Genomic DNA, 6,000 nt, shown 5'->3' on the forward strand with positions numbered 1-6,000 from the left:
TTGAATTGACATAAGAATGTGCAGATAGTTTTGAGCAGCTGAAATAGTTGTTGACCGATGCTCCAGTTCTTAAGATTGCAGATCCGTATAAAGAGTTTGTGGTGTGTACATATGCTTGTAAAATAGGACTTGGTAGAGTCCTTATGTAGGAGAGACAGGTGGTATGCTATGAGTACACGAAACTAAATGATCACAAGGAGAACTACGTGACTCATGATCTTGAGTTGGAAATTTTTATTCACACCTTGAAGATGTGGAGGCATTATTTTCTTGGTAGGAGATTTGTAATGATGAGTGATCATAGTGGGTTGAGATATTTGTTTGACCAATCGAATCTGAATGCCAGGCAAGCTAGATGGTTGGTCACCCTTAGTGAGTTTGACTTAGAGATCAGATATATTAAAGGAAAGGATAACTGGGTCGCGGATGCTCTTAGCAGGAGGGTACAGGCGAATCATATAACAACTATGAGATTTTATGGGACAGACTTACAGGATCAAATCTTACAGTCAGGACAACAGGATGACAAGTATATGGAGCTCAAGCACAGGTTACAAAAAAGTACAGGTATAGGTACAAGTGCAGGTGCAAGTGTAGGTACATGTGATCAGGATGCAAACTATCGTCTCACAGCAGATGGTTTGGTTAGATTTAGGGACAAAATCTGTGTATCGAATGCCAGTGAGCTCAGAATCTTATCTTGAGAGAGTTTCATGTCAATCCATACTCGGATCACCCAAGATATCATAAGACATTGACGACGATGAAGAAGTTCTACTATTGGTTGAATATGAAGAAGGAAGTGGCAGAGTTTGTGGCAAGATGTTTAGATTGTTAACAGGTGAAGGTAGAATGTAAGCTTCCATGTGATCTGCTATAACCTATTCCAATTTTGGAATGGAGATGGGTGGTCATTTCCTTGGATTTCATTATAGGTCTTTCAAGGACAGTGAGGTAGCATGATTCTATCATGGTTTTGGTCGACAGGTTAAGCAAGGTGGCTCACTTCATTCCAGTGAAGACTACATATTCAGCTAGTGAGGTGGCAGAAGTTTTCATCAGGAAGATCATGAGATTGCATGGTGTTTCGAAGAAGGTTGTGTCGGACAGGGATTCCAAGTTCACTTCCAATTTTTGGAAGGATTTGTTTACAGGTTTGTGGAAAAATTGGCCTTTAGTACAGCCTATCAGTCGCAGACATATGGACAAACAGAAAGGGTCAACAAGATCCTAGAGGATATGTTGAGGATTTACGTGATGCACCAGCAGAGGAGATGGGAGGAGTACTTTCCATTGGTTGAGTTTGCATACAACAATGGTTATCAAGAGTCACTAAGGATGAGTCCTTTCGAGGAATTGTATGGGCAGAGTTGTAACAATCCCATTAGCTGGAGTGATCCAGTGAATATGGTACTTATTGGACTAGATATGTTGGCAGATATGGAATAGGAAATGTAGGTTATAAAGAAGAATCCAAAGGCAACACAAGATAGGCAAAAGAGTTATGCATACCAGCATAGGGAATTTAAAGAGTTTTAGGTTGGGTAGCATGCGTATTTGTGCATCAAGCCCAAGAGGAGCTCCTTGAGGATTGGATCATGAGCCAAATTGGCACCACGGTATTGCGAGCCTTTTGAGATCCTTGATAGGATTGGACCAGTGACCTATTGACTTGCACTACCTCCAACAGTGAAATTCCATGATGTTTTCCATGTTTCATTACTTTAAAGGTATATAAAATATGTTGATCATGTTATTGATTGCTCTGTATTGCAAGTGGAGCAAGAAGGAGAATTCTAGCTGAAACCTCAGTGCATATTGAAGCGGAAGCGACTCATGCTCTGAAACATAGCAATCAAGTAAGTTATAGTGCAATGGAAGCACTTTGGACCCGAAGAGGTTACCTTGTAGATGGAAGATCAGATGTGGGCTATGTATCCTTCATTGTTTTCCGGTTGAGGCAAAGCAGTTTTGATACTTGTGTAAAAATTTCTAAACTGAAATTCTACTACTGCAACAATTGATTTATTTCACCTACTTATTATTCACAATAAGTTATTTATGAAATTCCTTCAACAAATATTAAAATAAATTCTACTGCATTTATCACACAATTACCCAAAGAAAAATACATGCACAAGAACCAATCACATCAACACAGTTACTTTTGGACAATTGCCCCCGAAAAAACCCAATGTGGGAAAATCGGTGCAGCAGATAAGGGCTTTATTAATCTTCAACAGTGATTGCTTTTACAAGGAATTATTTTACATAGAAACTGAAAGAAAACACCTGATACTTTCCCTCTTAGACCATCTGACACTTTGGAGACCCTCCTCCCACTTATCCGTCACCCCGGCTTCACTTTGATTGACCCATTGTGGTTCTGAGTGGCTCTGTGTACCTCTGCATAATCCTGTGTAAGCTCTACTTCTCTCCTCTAGACTACGATTCTCTCTTTGCGTTGTCTTCCACTATCGTTGCGTGACCTCCTCCTCAGTCATTGCCTACTGTTAATGCCCTTCTCTTCCTCCACCTTGCAACTCTCCCTCTGAAATCGATCTCCTCTTCCTTGAGAATCGATTTTCCTTGAGCTACTGAGTATCTACAAGTGTGTTTCCAAATGACCCTCAAGTCTTCTCTTATACTTTTCGTGTTTATGAAACAACGACCAAGGTTAAGTCCTAATCAATGGCTAAGATTAAAACAGACTTTATCCTCGTCTCTTAGAAGCTTCTCATCCTTATCTTTATTAATACCCATTAATATTTTTTTCCTAAGTTTAGACTTAGGAATCCATTAAAAATATTAATTATTTTAATAAATCCTCATCCAGATGGAATTTCTCAAAACTAATTCTGGGTCTTGGAGATCGCATGTGCCTTAGCCTCTCCTCCAAATTTCAAGGCTAGGGCACGTTCAATGCTACCAAAAATCAATACCCCCTCTTAGAGAGGAATGTGCTTTAGCAATGTTTCACTATAGAAACACCACAGTGATCTTCTTCATCAATACTTGTGTTGATGCTTGGCTTGCTGCCTCACATCCCCTGCACTATTGCTTCCTATATTGCTACCCATGACACTGCCACTGCCACTGTTGTTCCTGTACTAAGCTCCCTCTCAACATGTTACATCATGTTGTCCATAGCACTGCCACTACAAACTGCTACACTGCAACTTCTGACACTTATCCATTTCTGCTACTAAAATGGATTCTTTACCATCTACATCTTCTCCCTAAAATGAACAAACTTTGTTCTTCCTAGAGCCTTGGTGAGGATGTCTGCCACCTGTTCTCTTGCAAGAGTGTACCTCAACTGTACTGCCCCTCATTAGACACAATCTATGACAAAGTGACCCCTGATATCAATGTGCTTCGACCGATCATGAAATACTAGATTCTTAGAGAGCTTGATGCAATTCTGATTATCACACATTATCCTAGTCGCTTCCATCCTTCTCCTAAATAGATTCACAAGAAATTTCCTAATCCATATGGCTTCACACAAAGCTATGCTAGCTACCATAAATTTTTCTTCAGCTAAGCTCAGAGCCATGGATTTATGTTTCCTACTGCACTAGGAGGTCATTCCTGATCCAATGTTGAAACAATACCCAGTTGTACTTTTCCGATCTACTGAACTTCTAGCCCAATCTATGTCAATGAACCCATTCAGCTTGATGTCATTGCCTCTGGTGTACAATAGTCCATGCTCAATTGTTCCTTGTATATATCTGAAAACTTGTTTGGTTGCTACCCAGTGCACCCTCTTGACTAAGGGTGTTGACAGCGTAACAAATGTTTGGCCTGGTATTCACTAGATACATCAGGGACCCTATAAGAATCTTGTACAAGGTGGGATCAACGTCTTTATCTTCTGATGCATCAATATTCTTCCAGTTGGTGATCATTGGAGTAACCATAGGTCTACAGTCCTGCATCCTGAATTTCTTCAAGATTTGTGTAGCATATCTCCCTTGTCCCATGAAGATCTCACCCTTCTGTTGCCAAAATTCTAACTCCAGAAAATAATGCATCTGTCCCAAATCCTTCATGTCAAATTCTGTGGCTAGGTTCTTCTTGCAGGCTTTGATGAACCTAGATGATCTTGTGAGGAAGAGATCATCCACATATAACACTAATATTAGAGGCTCATTATCTACAACTAGATAGTAGATATTAGAGTCACGAACCCCATATTCTACAAGTAGCCATCAATTCGATCGTACCATGCCCTAGGTGCATGTTTAAGCCCATACAAGGCTTTCTTTAATATTCATACATGATATTTCTTCTCATGTGTCTCAAAACCTTCTAGTTGTTCAATGTATACTTCCTCTTCTATTACCTCGTTCAAGAATGTCGTCTTGACATCCATCTGATGAATCTCTCACCCCATCTGCGCTGCAAGAGATATCACAGTTCTAATAGAAGTATACCTGGCTACTGGGGCGAAGGTTTCTTCGTAGTCTATCCCTTCCTTCTGAGCATACCCCTCAGCCACAAACCCGGCTTTGTATTTCCCCACACTGTCGTCTGCAACATATTTGACCTTGTAGATCCATCTCAAACCTACCATTGATTTGTCCTAAGGCCTAGGTACCACTTCTCATACATCACTGACCATTATAGAGTTGTATTCCTCCACCATAGCATCCACCCATACTTTATGTTGAACGACCTCTTGAAAACTAGAAGGCTCCCCAACCTTTACTAAGGCATGGTATTTGTCTGGTTGTCTTCGCTCCCTTTTACTATTCCTAGGTGCGCCAATGAAGTCTTATGCATCCTGTAGAATCTGTCAAAGTTTCTGGCTCGTTCTTCCACTGGTAGTAGGCACATCTATCATCTCTTCCTCTTCCTGAAATTCCTCCTATTCTGAAGCTTTGTCTTCAGGCAAATTTCTGATACTAGTTTCCACTGGTTGAAGTGGTCTGACCAACGGCTCATCTTTCGACTGCTCCTCAGAAGGAATTTCTTAGGATTTCCTGAAAGCTCTATCCTCCATGAACTTTACATCCCAACGAACTACGACCTTCCTACTCCCTGGAAGATAGACTCTATATGCCTTAACATTCTCGCTATATCCCACAAGATATTCTTTCTCAGCGATTTGATCTAATTTCTTTCTCTTATCTTCAAGTATACGACAATACGTTAAACTCCCAAATATCCTAAAATGACTGACTTTAGGGGTCTTTCCAATGAATACCTTCTTTGGAGTGATTTTTCCCAATGACCTATGAGGAGTCCTATTCCAGACATAAACTGTCGTGTTGCATGCTTCTTCCCACAGGAATTTAGGCATATCCTCATCATACAACATTGCCCTAGTTGCTTCCACAATAGTCCTATTTTTCCTTTCTGCTACTCCATTATGCTCCGAATTATAGGGAGTTGTCCACTCTTTTCTGATGCCTTAGTGAATAAATCGGTGAAGTCCTTGTCAGCATACTCTTTACCATTGTCTGAGCACAACATTTTTATCTTCTTTCATGTCAAATTCTCCAGTAGAGCCTTGAACTCTTTGAATCGACTGAAAACCTCATCCTTGGTTTTCAAAAAGTAGATCCAAGTCTTCCTAGAATGGTCATCAATGAAGGTGAAGAATTATTCGGCACCACTAAGATCTTTTGTGGACATTCGTCCACACATGTCTGAGTGTATCAATCCTATCACACTCTTCGCCCTATTGTTACTTCTAGAAAACTTTGCTTTGGCATAATTGCCCAGAGCGCACCGTATGCATACATCATCCCATTCAGTACTTAGTTCTAGAACTCCTGATACTGTTTTCCTGATAATTCTTAGAGCCCCATGGTGCAAGTGTCCCATCCTCCTATGCCATAGCTCATTCAAATCTTTGTCTTCGTTACTGCCTACCAGTTCCATTGGTGATTCTAGTTGTAACATGTACAACTTGTTACTTCTTATTCCAATCTGAGCCTTATTTTTCCAACTCAGGTGTTTGACATATACTTTCTCCTTAATGAAGAA

Source organism: Pinus tabuliformis, chromosome 7 (assembly GCF_031772625.1).
Source record: "Pinus tabuliformis cultivar Carrire ecotype Pingquan chromosome 7, CPIR1, whole genome shotgun sequence".
NCBI classification, from domain to species: domain Eukaryota; kingdom Viridiplantae; phylum Streptophyta; class Pinopsida; order Pinales; family Pinaceae; genus Pinus; species Pinus tabuliformis.